The sequence below is a fragment of the Capsicum annuum genome, chromosome 12, assembly GCF_002878395.1.
Source record: "Capsicum annuum cultivar UCD-10X-F1 chromosome 12, UCD10Xv1.1, whole genome shotgun sequence".
Classification (NCBI taxonomy): Eukaryota; Viridiplantae; Streptophyta; class Magnoliopsida; order Solanales; family Solanaceae; genus Capsicum; species Capsicum annuum.
Genome location: NC_061122.1, coordinates 158,741,312 through 158,757,640, shown reverse-complemented (window position 1 = coordinate 158,757,640; position 16,329 = coordinate 158,741,312).

The following is a 16,329-nucleotide window of genomic DNA, read 5'->3' as shown; positions in this document are numbered from 1 at the left end:
TTATTCTGGGTACTCGTTCAATTTCCATCCCTCATTGTAGAATGGCTCCAGTGGAGCCAAAAGAGCTTAAGGACCAATTGAAAGAACACTTAGATAAAGGTTTCATCCACCCTAGCGTGTCTTTTTGGGGTGCTCCTAAGTTGTTCGTGTGCAAGAAGGATGGTTCCCTTCGCATGTGCATTGATTATCGTCAGCTGACCAAAGTGACCATAAAGAATAAGTATCCTCTTCCTAGGATCGATGGTTTTTTTGATAAACTTCAGGGTGCGAAGTGTTTCTCTAAAAATGATCTTAGATTGGGTTATCATTAGCTTAAGATTAGGGATGCAGATATTCCAAAGACTGCATTTAGAACTCAGGATGGTCACTATGAGTTTCTTGTTATGTCCTTTGGGTTAACTAATGCCCCAACGGCATTCATGGATTTGATGAATAGGGTTTTCCATCCATTCTTGGACATATTTATCATTGTTTTCATCGATTATATCTTAGTGTACTCTAAGAGTTAGGCTGATCATGTAGATAACCTGCGTGCCATGTTGCGAACTTTGAAGGATCATCATTTGTATGCCAAGTTCTCCAAGTGTGAGTTTTGGTTGAAAGTCGTAGCGTTTCTTAGTTATGTCATCTCTAGTGAAGGGATCGTGGTAGATCCCCAAAAGGTCACAACTATTAAGAAGTGGCCTAGACCTACGACTCTAACCGATATTCAGAGCTCCTTGGGTCTAGCTGGTTATTATAGAAGGTTTGTGGAGAGTTTTTCCATTAAAGCTGCCTTGTTGATCAAGTTGACCCAACAGAAAGTCAAGTTCTTATGGTTCGACGCCTGTGAGGGTAGTTTTGAGAAGTTGAAAGATAAATTAACTTCCGCATCGGTTTTGACCTTGCCTAAGGGTAGTAATGGCTCTTGGTATATTGTGATGCTTCTAGTATTAGTCTTGGTTGCGTGTTGATGCAATGTGGTAGGGTGGTGGCTTATGCTTCTAAGCAATTAAAGTTCATAAGAAGAACTACCCCACCCATGACTTAGAGTTATTAGCCATGGTTAGGAGTGTGCATCGGTCGGTTTGGTTTGATTTTATGTGTTATTGGTTCGGTTTAGCAGTTTTTGATTTTTAAATATGTAAAACCAATAACTAACCAATAAGATTTTTTCTTATCGGTTTCGATTTATCATTTTTTGGTCCTTAACGGTTCGGTTTTCAATTTAACCAATAAGAAAATACTTATAGAACAGAAATAGTAACAACTAACATAAAAAAATAAAATCTTAGTTACCGTCAAAATCCTACGCAATGCATTTTAGTTTACAAGAATCTTCAAACTTGAACTGAATGTTAGTTCGGAAAAAAATTAAATCCTAATTGTTGGAAGTTATAAATGCTTTAAGCTTTTCAATATGATAATAGCCGAGTTTTATATTGTGCCTTTGGTTCCTTGAATAGGTTAATACTTTGTGAATCACTGAATTATGAATAAGTAGTGCATATAATATAATATATATATATATAGAGAGAGATTTATATATATAACATAAATAGGGATATAAAACAATAATTTAGTATATTCTTATTGGGTTATCGGTTAAACCGATAACCCAGTAAGCTAAAATCGAAACTGAACCATTTTACCCAATAAAATTTTTTATAAAACCAATAAGAAACCGTTAACCCAATAACCCAATAATATTTTTATCAATTCGGTTTATCATTCAGTTCGATTTTTGTACACCCCTAGCTGTGGTCTTTGCTTTAAAAACTTGGTGGCATTATCTCTATGGTGTTTATGTTGATATCTTTTCCGATCATAAGATCCTTCAATATGTGTTTACCCAAAAAGAGTTGAATCTCCAGCAAATAAGGTAGGTCGACCTATTGAAAGACTATGAAATAAGTCTTCATTACTATCTCGGTAAGGCAAATATAGTTGCCAATGCTCTTAGCTATGTGTCCATGGGAATCTTGGCCTATATAGATGAGGAGAAGTGGGAATTGGTGAAAGATATTCAATGTTCAGCTAATATTAGAGTTCAACTTGCGGAATCCAAGGATGGTAGTGTGTTTGTGCATCTGGTATCTCAATCGTCTCTTATTGCTGAGATAACCCAAATGGAATCATGATGGCGTCGGGAAGGAGGTAAACCAATCACGAAGTCCATATTTATCTCTTCCCACTTCCAGGTGGGAATACTAAACTCTTGCATCATACCACCAGGTCTTTGGTGTTCAACCTTAACCTGTTGGCATGTTGCACACTTAGCTACAAACGCTGCTATATCTTTCTTCATACCACTCCACCAATAGATTTCCCGCAAATCTCGGTACATCTTGGTGGCACCATGATGAATAGAATATCGTGCCCCATGCGCTTCAGCCATAATCCTCTGTCTCAGTTCATCAACATTCGGGACACACAATCTACCCTGCAATCTCAACACACCATCTCCCCCTTGGGAGAAAACCTCTACTTTTTGGTCCTTGACTGACTCCTTCAGTATGACCAAACTAGAATCTAAGTATTGTTTTTCCTTCACTTTCGAAACCAAGGAGGATTCGGAACTACTCTGAACCCCTATACTACCTTCAGCACTGTCAAACAACCTAACCCCCAATCTAGCCAAACAATGTACATCACGAGCTAACTCTTTCTTACCTTCTACCACATGCGAAACACTACTCATGAACACTCTACTTAGGGCATCCGCCACAACAGTGGCCTTGACCGGATTGTACAACACACTCATATCATAGTCCTTTAACAATTCTAACCATTGTCTCTGCCTAAGATTCAATTCTCTCTAGGTAAACACATACTGCAGACTCTTATGATCAGTGAAAACATCAACATGGACACCATACAAATAGTGTCTCTAGATTTTCAAAGCAAACACAACAGTAGCCAACTCAAGGTCATGGGTGGGGTAATTTTTCTCATGAGGTTTCAACTGTCTAGAAGCATAAGCTATCACCTTACCCTTCTGCATCAATACGTAACCCAACCCAACTCTCGAAGCATCACATTACACCACAAAACCATCAACACCATTAGGCAAAGTCAAAACAGGGGCTGAAGTGAGTCGAGTCTTCAACTCCTGAAAACTCTTCTCATAAGATTCGGACCACAAGAACTTTACTTTCTTTTGGGTCAATCGAGTCATAGGAGACGCTGTAGATGAGAAACCCTCAACAAAATGGCGGTAATAGCCAGCTAAACCTAAGAAACTTCGGATATCGGTCGGAGAAATAGGTCTAGACCAATTTCTAACAGCTTTGGTCTTTTGGGGATCAACTCTAATACCCTCAGAAGAAATGATATGACCCAGAAAAGCAATTGACCTTATCCAAAACTCACACTTACTGAACTTGGCAAACAACTTGTGATCTCTAAGTATTTGCAAGACAGTTCGGAGATGATCAGAATGTTCATCCTTACTACGGGAGTACAACAGTATATCATTGATGAACACTATGACAAACATATCCAGATATGGTCTGAACACTCGATTCATGAGGTCCACAAAAGCTGCTGGGGCATTAGTTAACTCAAAAGACAAAACAAGAAACTCAAAATATCCATAATAAGTTCGGAAAGCGGTTTTTGGGATGTCACACTCCCTAACTTTGAGTTGATAATAGCAGGAATGAAGGTCTGTCTATCTTTGAGTAATAACTTGTACCTTGCAATTGGTCAAACAAATAATCTATTCTTGGAAGGGGGTACTTATTTTTTACGGTGACTTTATTCAGTTGGCGGTAATCAATGCACATATGCAAAGAGCCATCTTTCTTTCTCACAAATAACATAGAAGCACCCCAAGAAGAAACACTAGGCCTTATGAAACCCTTATCTAGTAGATCTTTGAGTTGCTCTTTCAACTCCTTAAGTTCTGCAGGGGCCATATGGTAAGGAGGAATAGAAATGGGCTGAGTATCGGGAAGAAGATCAATCTCAAACTCTATCTCTCTATCAGGAGGTATCCCTGGGAGATCATCCGAAAATACATAAGAAAACTCATTGACGACGTTAACATACTGGAGAATTGGAGTCTCAGACTTAGTGTCTTTGACTCTAACAAAATGGTAAATACACCCCTTGGAAATAAGCTTTCTAGCTTTAAGGTAAGAGATAAAATGACTCTTGGGTGATACAGAATTCCCAGGCCACTCAAACATGGATGCACCCAAAAACTAAAACTTGACCACTCGGGTCCGACAATCAATAGAGGCATAAGAAGAATACAGTCAGTCCATACCCAGGTTCACATCAAAATCTACCATGTCTAACTCAATCAGATCAGCCAACAAAACTCTATGAAGAATGGTAACAAGACACTTTTTATGCACTTTCTGGGAAAAAATCGAATCACTCACTCGGGTAGAAACTAGGATAGGCTCAGGAATAATCTCAGGACTCATTTCAAAATTAATAGCAATCAAAGGTGTAACATAGGAGAAACTAGATCCAGGATCTAACAAAGCATACACATCAAACTGAAATATACGAAGCATACCAGTAACAACATCGAGAGAGTCCTCCTGTTCCTGGTGGGATGGTAAACCATAGAATCTATTCTGGCACTGCCCGCCAGCATTGCTAGAAGAGGCGCCCTGAGTGCGGCTGGGCGATTCACTGGAACTGGAGCACTAACAGTTTGAGTTTGGGTCTGAGGGCGATAGTCACGAAGACCTTGTCCATCCTGTGGACAATCTCTAACTCTGTGACCCATGTCACCACACCGGAAACAACCCCTCTTCTCACCACAATACTCACCCGAATGAGCCCTACCACACTTAGGACATAGGGGACTATTTGGCTTACTACCAGCACTGTACTGGGACCTGGATACATATGACCTATTACCTTGCTCCTGCCTACCTCTAGGCATGGAAGCACTAGCAGATGATGGTGATGGCATAGACGAACGATCCTGATACTAAGGGAGACTCCCTCCCTGCGATCTAGTCTGACCCTGTCCGTGCTACTCAGACCTAGCTCTCTTATTCCCTCTCATTCTATCTCTCTCCTTAATCTTGTCTACCTTAATCTATTGGGCATAAGTCATCAGCCTAGAAAAATTCATCTCACTATTCAGCATAGTAGACCTACACTCTTTAACCACATAACTAGACACTCCAGTCACAAACTTATTCATACTAGCCCGATTATTAGCCACTAAGTCAGGAGAATACTTGGCCAACTGATTGAACTTTAGACAGTACTCCCTAACAGTCATAGAGCCCTATTGCAAGTTCATAAACTCTTCCACCTTCGCCTCCCTCATCTCTAAAGGGAAAACTTATCTAGGAATGCATCCTGGAACTCTTGCCAAGTTGTAAGGACAGCTCCCTCACCTCTACCTTTTCTCCAAGCAACAACCCAATCATAAGTAAGGTCTTTCAACCTATACGTAACCAACTCCATACTATGTTCCTCAGATACATGCATCACCTGAGTAATCTTCCGTACCTTCTCTAAAAATAACTGTGGATCCTCATCAGACTTGGACCCATAGAATTTTGGCAGATTTATCCGCATGAAGTAACAGATCCTGGCAGCAGCTGAATCACCTCCTTACTGCTGTGGAGCCGGGGCCGGGTTGGCCTGAATATTTGCAGTAACAGCTTGGGCCAGCACCTGAAAGGCTGCTCGAAATTCAGCACGAGACATATTTTTATTTAATGGGTCAGCGGGTTGAGGTTACTGACCATCATTATTTCTTCTCGCTCAAAGTGGAGGCATATTTCTGAAAGAGGAGAGTATGAATCAATAGCAGAGAGAGACAGTTTAAGCACGATAGACTTTTGAAAGAAAGAATCACACTTTTTCCTAAAATGTCTTATAGCCTCTTGCTTATAGATGTGGCGCACTACACACCGATGATCAAGACTCTACTTAACGCAACTTGTTAGTCTTCCTAGGAAACCTTAAAACCTTAGGATCTGATACCAAGTTTGTAATGCCCCAGAAAATGGGTCCCGGAGCGTCACACGATGCTTGAGGCTACGATTAGTCCCAAGCTAACTCTTTGAGCCATTTTCATTCAGCTCAATACAAATCAATGGGGTTTCCATAAATAACCCTCAAATATCAATAGAGTAATCATCATCAAAGAATAAAATAATTTTACAAAGATAACAAAATACGACTTATTAGTCAACTCCCAATATCTATACTAGTCTGACAAGCCTCTAAGAAAATCAATAAAATCAGCGAGTTATTGAGACATGCCCCAACTGACTCATACTCAGTTATCAAATGTAAACAATTTTGTGAAACCAACATCAGACATCACGTCCTCGAAACATTAGGACTCACCACAACAGAGGATGTAGAACAGCATGCCTAAAGAATCACTGTTGAACCTAGAACTGATTACCTGAACCTACTTTCCAAGAAAATGCAGCCCACATCCGAAGATGTGGGTTATTACCATGGAAAGAAATCGAGTATATGGGGATGTATGCAGTTGTATAAACATCATTATCATAAATATTTATAAGAAATAAGCAGGATGTATGAAAGACTCACATAGCCCGGAGAAAATCATCATAATCATGAGAGGATGAAATAAGTACAATAACACATGTGAGTCATCATATAATTTGTCAATCACTTTTAGTTCATCAAGAATATCAATTCTCATAATGTAAATATCATTTAAATCTTTTGAAAGAATAACTTTCACAATACCACTTTCTAATCACTTCACCATTCACCATAGACACAAAAAAACACACACACACTGGGAGATCCTATAACCGACATAAACCATGTGAGATACATGGATTCCAACCTACAACCCACGTTGGGGAGATCCGTCCTATCCTTTCCATCAGAGTAGGACTATCGATATCAAATCTACACAAACTAGTGATCACTATATAAATCAACCTCAGGCTCACTCCTATGAGGAAAGGTAGTTCTAGGGAAGTAATGCCGCTTTATACCTCCCATTCGGTGCTAAAGATTTCTCCCGGACTTAGCTCAGATCATTTCAAAGATAATCCATAACAAAAAAAAATTCAGTAATATATAAATATACAGTGGGAGCCATCATGCTTCCCATCTATCAAAATCAACCACGTTGTGGATTTCTTTCACACTCATGTTCAAAATAACTCCATTAAGATTAAAAGGTCAAATCATTCACAATATCTCAAATATTCAATATCAACGTGCTTATAACACACACTTTCTCAAAAAAATACAATTTCCAATAGAGATTCACGACCCAAATATCAAAATCATGATAAATATCATTCAAGATTCATGCTTTATATCTCCACACATCTAAATTCATCTTTCAAAATCATAAATATCAAGATTTCATAATAATCATCATAAGATATGGATTCATGCTTCAAATTTGTAAAAATCAAATAAAAATCATGCCTTTGTAAAGAAAATTACTTTTGGGCACAAGAACGAAAAAGAGTTCTTATTGAAAACCCCCACATACCTTGAATGATGAACTTTAGATCGATACTCATTTTTGAGATGTTAATCGTGCCTTTGAATGATGGTTCTTGGAGTTCTTGAACTAGGAACTTGGAATCTTGAATAAATTTGCAGAATTAATGGTGAACTTTGAAGGTTCTTGAAGTTGGATGTAGGAGCTTAGGGTTTTCTTTTTGAGGAAATTTGATGAAATATAACATATAATGCTTCTAATAGGCTTTAATATAGGGTTTAGATGGATTTTAGGTAAGGGAGAATGACCAAAACTCCCCTAAAAATCAAATAATTCTCGAATTTGTCCTTTGGTAGACTATTTTGATAGTCTGAAGTAGATCAACCATAACGTTTTACTCTGATATCCAAATTAGATGAAACTAATTTCATTAGAAAAAGGACTCTCATATCTTTTCATTGATATATAGCATCTCACCCAGATCATTGTGTACGAGGAGTTATGATCATTTGAAGTTGATCAAAAAATTTGCTTTTGATAGGCTGAAGTAGATCGACCATAACTTTTTGCTCTGATAGACAAATTGGATGAAACCAATTTCATTGGAAAGAGGACTCGTAGATCTTTCCGTTGATATATAGTAGATCACCCAAATCATTATGTACAAGGATTTATGATCATTTAAAGTTAGAGAAAAAATACTCCAGGCCTCAGTACTTTTTCTTGCACTTTTTACTGTTCACTTCTATTCACGATTCGATCAGAATGTTCATAACTCGTTGCTCGGGTGTCTGTTTTAGATGATCCATATATAGTTGGAAAGATTATTTGATACTCTTCATAATGGTGGGTCATAATCTAAGACATTCTGCATGTTAAATTTATAATTTATTCTAGAATATAGAACCCAACACGTTTATGCATAAAATTTCAACGAAAAATTTCTCGGGCTATTACATTAGTCCACTCAAGCCTAAATTCCAAAGCAAATGATATAATCTATTTCCCCAAAAGTTGAGCCTAAAATACCAATTTTGTTATGTTTATACCAATTTCACCTTCTTGTTTAACTACTATGAACCTATTTTTTGCCCTGGCTCTCTTTGGAAACTGTGCACCTCAACTCAAGAAAATCACCTAAGTTGAGGGTGTCTATTATAGGAATGCATAGGTAAAATAAGCATGAATAAAAAGTGTATAGAGAAAAATGAATAAAGGCAGGTGCTATGTAAATGAAAGAGAAAAATTGCAAGAAAAAAGAAAAGAAAAAAGACAATGAGAAAAGAGAGTTGCACCTGGCCCAAAAATAGGTATGTAAAGGAATAAAATAGATAGATAAAGAGTGAATTCAATAAAATGATGGTAGAAAAAATGGACCCCGAAGAAAACATAGTGCCAAGGAGGTTAAGTCACTTAAAAGATCCCTAATATATCGTAATAAGCCCTAAGCCTACGTTACAAACCTAACAAAGTCCTTTAGTAATCCTAGTCTGATAGTCTAAAAATTTAGATAAAGAGCATAAAAGAAAGCCTAAGGCATTCTGTGTACACTGATAGGAACTTCTTTGTGAGTGTGAGTGTCTCTGGACCGTCCCTAAAATAATGAAATAAATCAAGCTGAGTGTTAGGGACTTCTTTGAATGTGAGGGTGCATAGGTTATGATGTTAACTCACTTATCTGTCTGAGTAGAGTATTACTTGGGCCTAGTTGTTTCTTACTAATATAATGCCATCATTAGATTCCTGTATGTCACATTGTTGCACCAAATTAGTACACGCAGTATCCCTTTTAAACAATGAGATAGGAAGGGGTAAAAAGGAGTTCATGAGCTAAATAATAAACCAACTACCAAATATGTCATAGATTCTTCAAAGCTAAGCATCATGTCTTTATGGGTGTGAATTGTGGTTTGCTTGAGGACATGAAAAAGTCTAAGTTGAGGGTGTTGATGTACCATGGAAACACAGAACATTCGATGCTTAAAATAAAGAATTTCTACTTGGACTTAAGCAATTTTAAGGGATATGATGTGTTTGTTTCTTGAGTGCAGGGAATAATAAAAGAAACTGGCTTGGAATAAAGATGGAATAAAAAGCTTTGAATATGTTGAAGTTTGATCAGCTTACGAGTCACAAGTCGTCAAGTAATTATATGACTCGTAGCTATACTTGTAACCAAGATAGTAGAAAATTCAAGCAGAAAAAGCTAAGTAAATAATGACCACAACTCGTAAGAAGTGACTACAGGTCGTGAGGAGAAATCATAAAGAGAGAAGAATCCAAAGCTAACATTTAGAGGAAAATTCATATAAGATCACGAGTCATAAAATATAATTATGAATCATAATGAGAATCCATAAAGAGACCATTGTTTAAATCCCTGAAAGTCTAAGGCTCAAGTGATGACGAGTGAAGACCATGAGTCGTAAATACTGACTACGAGTTGTGGTGATGAATCATAAGGACAATAGAAGCTTAAATCCCTAAACATCAGTTACTAAAATGCCTACTATTATCATTGTTTGACTCGTAAGAAGACCTTACGAGTAGACCATATGAGTCATAACGAGTGTCTACTTACTTTTCATATTCTATTTTTATTAGGAATTCCTTATTGTTTTGAGATATTATAAATACACACTTTTACATTACTTTTGATACTTTTAGCATTATTTGATCAATAAGATTTTGGGTTTTTATTCAACTGGAGACTTTGTATTTTATCTTTTTCATTATTGTGCAATTAATTATATGTGTTCTTTATTAATTATCATAGATTATTGCATGAACATGAGCGGCTAATCTTCTTGACTAGGGTTGTGGGAACCTTGGAATCTTAACAACATAGAGGAAGTGGGAGATTTATCTATTTTATTGTAGTTGTGTGTATCTTATTGTTCTTTATATTCATTAACCTCAAAGCCATTGCAAAAACTTGAGGATTGCCTATATTCAAGAATGTCCTTACAAGGGAGTTTAAGATTAGGAAAAAGGGACTAAGATAGTAATTTGAGATTCACTTCGACCTTATAATTTTGTCATCTCATCTAATCCACTTGAGACTCAAAAAGTGAAAGTTTTAATGAGGTTATAGGCAAGGGAAAATAAGGTGACACACAGGGACTCATAAGGTAAATGGTGAGATTTATCAATACTCACAAGATGGTTCATAATACATAGTGCTATATATAGTTGATGATGAGCAGATGACTACAAGGGACTAGGTCCATGGATGTTCATGATTATAGTACAACTGGCATTCCTAACTATATAGTTTTGTCCTCTTGTGTAACAAACTGGAAGGTGTTGCTCATATTGACTAGGACACCTGGTACTATAATACTTCATCCCTAATCATCACTCATCTATAAAAGAAAAAGATGTTTCTTCATCAAATAGTTTTTGAAAATATTTTGGAGAGCTTAAGAGAGAAAAAGGGCTAAAACCCATCTTACAACAATACTCAAGCATAGCTCATGCTCTTAGCTTTCTCTATATACTAAAGTAGTAAGGGTTCTTGAGTAAATCCTAATTTGTAAATAAATTACTCAATCTATATGAGTAATGAACTTTTCTTCTTGATTACTGTACTTAGGTAGAGTTGTCTACGTCCAAACACTGATTAGAGTTAATCAGTGTAAAGGGTTCTTGGAAGAGTTGTCAAGATAGGCTAGTAGAAGAGTTACTACAAGCAAGAGGAGCCTAAAGTTAGGCTAAAATCATGTTTGCAGTCAAAAGGTTGATTAAAGTGGATTTCTTCGGTACTTGTAAGGGAAAGTCGTGGTTTTTCCTTCCTTGAGCAAGGGGATTTCCATATTACATCTTTGTGTTGATTATTTCCTGTAAAGCCTTTATTTTTCCAATACTTTATTATTGCTTTACTGTATTTTTGCCTGAGATTGACTTTGAGGGACCTGGTCCCTCACTGTGTGGTGCAACGCCCAAGGGTTCCAACAATTGGTATCAGAGTAGGTTCACTCTAAAAGTCTTATACCTAGAGTGGTTTAGTCATCATGACTTCTATAATTGAACTGAGGATAGAGAGAAAGAAGGCAAAAAGGGAGAGATTCCTGACTTTGAAGACTTTAGAATCTGACTCAGGGGAAGAAGACACTATTGTTGCACTTTTGACAATAAGTATTGTTAGATTCTATGAAAAAGGTGGTAGCTCTGAAGAATTAATGAGGAAATACCCAATCCAAAAGAAGAATCAAAATCTTGAAACATCAATAAGAAAAGATGCAGCTAGTTGTATAGTAAAAGAGGTGTTGCCTACTTGGGAGGACTTGTCCGCCAAATCTGATAAAGACAAAAAGTATGGAGATGGTTTCATGCAGAAACAAGATGATAAGAAAACAATCTTAGGTTCCTACTGTTCTCTAATGGCAACTACTAAAGATAAATAATAAAATGGGGTAGAAAAAGAAGATTTCACCTAAAATTATTTTATGGATAGTGGTTGTTCAAGACACATGACCGAAAGGGTTGATTATTTTCTCTCCCTCAAGACACTTCAAGAGGGAGGTGTGTATTTTGGGAATGGCAAAAAGGAGTATATTCAAGGTGTTGGAAAGTTTGGAAAATCACCTCGTCGTGCAATAGAAGATGTGTATTATGTGAATAGCCTTAAATACGGCCTTCTAAGTGTATCTTAAATCTGTGATAAAGGAAATTAGTAATATTCTTATCGATAGATGTACTGTATCAAGCATGAAATATGGAAGAATTATTCTCAAATCCAAAAGAATCAAGAATATGTATGTAGTTGATCTGAAGTTTGTGGCTAATGGGGAATTAACTTGTGTAGGTGCACAAGGTGAAGATGCTAATTTATGGCATAGAAGATTAGAACATGTGAGTTCATCCTTGTTAAACAAGTTAATTTTAAGGGACCTGGTCTTTGGCCTGCTAAAGATGAAGTTTCCAGACAACAAAGTTTGTAATGCTTGTGTTAAAGGTAAGCAAATGTGATTCTCCTTCAAATTGAAGAAGCAAGTAAGTACTTCCAGGGATCCTGAAATACTTCACATGGATTTATGTGGACCTGTTAAAGTCCAAAGTAGAGGAGGGAATAAATATGTGTTGGTTATTGTAGATAACTCTGCAGGTTCACCTAGACAATGTTTATAAGAACCAAGGATAAAACATATAGGGTTCTTGTAGCTTTTTCCAAGAAAATCCAAGTGAAGCTAAACTGTAAAATTGCTGAATTTAGGTTTGATCATGGGACTAAATTTGAGAATTCTCAAGTTGAAGAATTCTATTCTGAGCATGGAATAATTCACAACTTTTCTGCTCCTAGAAGTCTATAATAAAATAGAGTTGTTGAAAGGAAAAATAGAATACTCATAGAGATTGCTAGGACTATGGTAATTGATAGTGGTCTTCCAAAGAGTTTTTGAGCTGAAGCAGTGAATACTACTTGTTATGTGACTAACAGGTGTTTGATTAGATCACTTCTGAATAAGACTCTATAAGAGCTATTTTTAATAGAAAGACCATTTCATATCATTTGGATGTAAATTTTTTGTGCTAAACAATGAAAAGAGAGAATTGGGAAAATTTGATTCCAAGAGTGATGAAGTTGTGTTTGTAAGCTACTCTTCAACAAGTAAGGCTTATAGAGTGTTCAACAAAATAACTCTGTGTGTTGAAGAAAGTATTCAGGTGATCTTTAATAAGTCAGAAAGTCAAACAAACTCTGGAGATGGTAAAGATTTAGAAGACAAAAAACTCATTCCTATTCAAAGGGATGTTATTACTGAATATGATGATCAGCGGGATCAATGATGCAGATAAGAGTGATAATATTAATGATGATCTAGGATCTCCGTCACAAATTCCATCCCTACTAGAAGAACAACCAGATAAAACTAGTCAGAATACACAATGACATGGTTCTAGTGGTATCAATCTTAGAAGGCACAAATCCTCTCATCCCCTTGAGAACCTAACTACACCCCTGGAAAATAGAGTCCAAACAAGAGCTCAAGCAAGGAATGTTATGGCATTTTCAGTATTTTTATCCTAAATTGAGCCCAAGAATGTAAAGGAGACCCTGAAAGATGCCGATTAGATTAATGCAATGTAAGAAGAACTTCAAAAATTTTAAAAAAGCAAAGTTTGGCATCTGGTCCCCAGGCTTGTTGACAGATAATTATTGGGACCAAATGGGTGCACAAAAATAAGCAAGATAAGATTAGAACTATTGATAAAAATAAAGCAAGGCTAGTTTAAGGTTATAACCAGGAAGAAGGGATTAAATATGATGAGACCTTTGCCCCTGTAGCAAGAATAGAGGCAATTAAAATTCTTGTTGCATTTGTTGGATACATGGGATTCAACCTGTTTCAAATAGATGTCAAAAGTGCTTTCCTGAATGAAAACGTGAAGGAAGAAGTCTATGTCAAATAACCTCCAGATTTTAAAGATGTAGATTTTCCTCATCATGTACTTAAATTGGATAAATCTTTTTATGGTTTGAAGAAAGCACCAAGGGCCTAGTATGAGAGACTCTCAAAGTTCTCCTGCAAAATGGTTTCAAAAGAGAAAAAATAGATAATACTCTATTCTAGAAGACCAAAGGTAGCAGCCTATTGATTGTCAAGATATATGTTGATGACACAATCTTTGGATATAATTCTGTATCCCTATATGAAGAATTTGCTAAGTTAATAGGGAGTAAATATGAGATGAGTATGATGGGTGAATTGAGCTTCTTCCTAGGCCAACAGATTAAGTAAACTTCTCAAGGGACAATGATTTGTCAATAGAAGTACATCAAGGAGATATTGAAGAAGTATAACATGGGAGATGCCAAGCTAATTAATACCCCAATTGGAACCAGCTCAAAAATGGATAATGATGATTTAGGTTCTTTAGTGAATGAGACAACATATAGAAGGATTATTAGATCCTTGCTATACTCACTGTAAGAAGGACTAACATTTTATAGTGTACGAATGTGTGCCAGATTTCAAGCATGCCCAAAGGAGTCCCATTTGAAAATTGTAAAAAGAATTCTTAGATATCTGAAGGGTATAGGGGACATGGTCCTATACTATCCATCAGGAGACAGTTTTGATTTAGTGGACTATGATGATGCTGACTATGCAGGATATTTGGCAGATAGAAAAAACACTTCAAGAATGGCATATTTTCTTAGCTCGTCCATAATCTCTTTGGGATCTAAGATGCAAAACTTAATTGCTCTATCTACTACTCTGGATGAATAATTTATTGTTGCTTCTTGTTGTGTACAACTGTTATGGATCAAGAAACAATTGAAAGATTTTGGTATTATCTCAGACACTATACCTCTAATATGTGACAACATAAGTGCACTAAACATGGCTTAGAATCCAGTGCAGCACAAAAAAAACTAAGCATATTAATGTGAGACATCACTTTCTAAGAGACAATGTTAAGAAAGGGTTAACCTGTATGAAGTTCTGGAAGACTGAGAATCAAATAACAAATATATTTACTAAGGCACTTCATAAGAAACAATTTATTAAGAATAGGTTGAAGTTAGTACTGATCAAAATGACCTAACCTACCATGTGAATCAGTAGTTCTCCATAAAATTTGCTATGATCAGGAGACAGGTATCCTTGATAAAGTATGTATTTGTTAGTCTAACTCAGTACTATACCTTTGCAGGAACATACCTATGGGAACAGCTTTGGAAGAAAATAGATGAAGTATGCACAAATTTGAGAAATCACTCAAAGAAAGAGAGGGACCTGGTCCCATCTATCAGGTTAGTATCACGAATTTACATGTTTTTCTACTTATTTTGTTAGAAAAGGCCAAATCCTCGCTCTCTCTCCATGTTAGAAACTTATTGAAAGACAAACCCTTTCTTCACTCATCTTTCCAATAAAGATTTTTCCCTAAAAACACATTACCCCTTTGACAATGTGAAAGAAAGTTGGAATGGTCCAAGGAACAAAATGACATCCTAAAAACAAGTGTCTTCGAAGTGAAATCTAGACATCCTATTAAAAGGTACTAGACTTCTAAGGGACCTGGTCCCAAGAATAACAGAAAGACTAATGATGAAACTAGTAGGGATTATAAAAGACGAAAGGGAAATAAAAATGCTAGAAAACATAGAAATTAGGTGATTTCTGGTGCAAAGTCAGAAATTTTCAAAAAAGGGCTAAGGGTCTTTCCTGTGATACTCCGTACATCCCAACATAGACCAACTTAGCATAGATGAAAGTATTTAAACTTGATATAAGTATTTGGGCTTAAAGTTAAAGGTAAGTGTTAAGTTAAGTAAAGGGGTCAAGATTTTGGAAAAATTAAGAGAAAATAAGTGAGGTGCTTGCTTGACTTAATTAAGCTAGTAGGTGACTAGTAGGTCCACTACCTACTTATTCTTTTGGACTAAATTGAGGTATATATTATTGGATATATTAAAGGCCCAATAAGTAAAAGAAAAAGGGAAAGATGAGCAGCCCAACACCTATCTATTTAAGGCCCAAATGTCCATCCCAATACCTATTCTATTTAAGGCCCAATATGGTGTGATCCAATTAGAAATAAACCAAGTAGGTGCATCACCTACTTGGACTAATTTTGACCAATATGTGGCTGGAAATGAGCAAAAAAAAGGCGGTCAAGTGGAGGGATTTATAAGGTCCAATTAGTTTATTTTCTCTTCGTTCTTACTTGTAAAAAATCAGATTATAATTAGCTCACTCTCTCTTTTCTCTCAAGCCTAAAACAGTTGCCTCTTTTCTCTCGTAAGGTTCTTGAAGAAACCCTCCTTATTTCCAGCCAAGGTAAGTGAAAATAACTATGGTTTATATTTAATCCTATCATGGAAAGTTATGAAAATCAAGTTATTGTTTTGTTTGAAGTATGGGATAGTCCTTTTTACCAAGCTTAGCAGTCCACTTCTCTTTAAT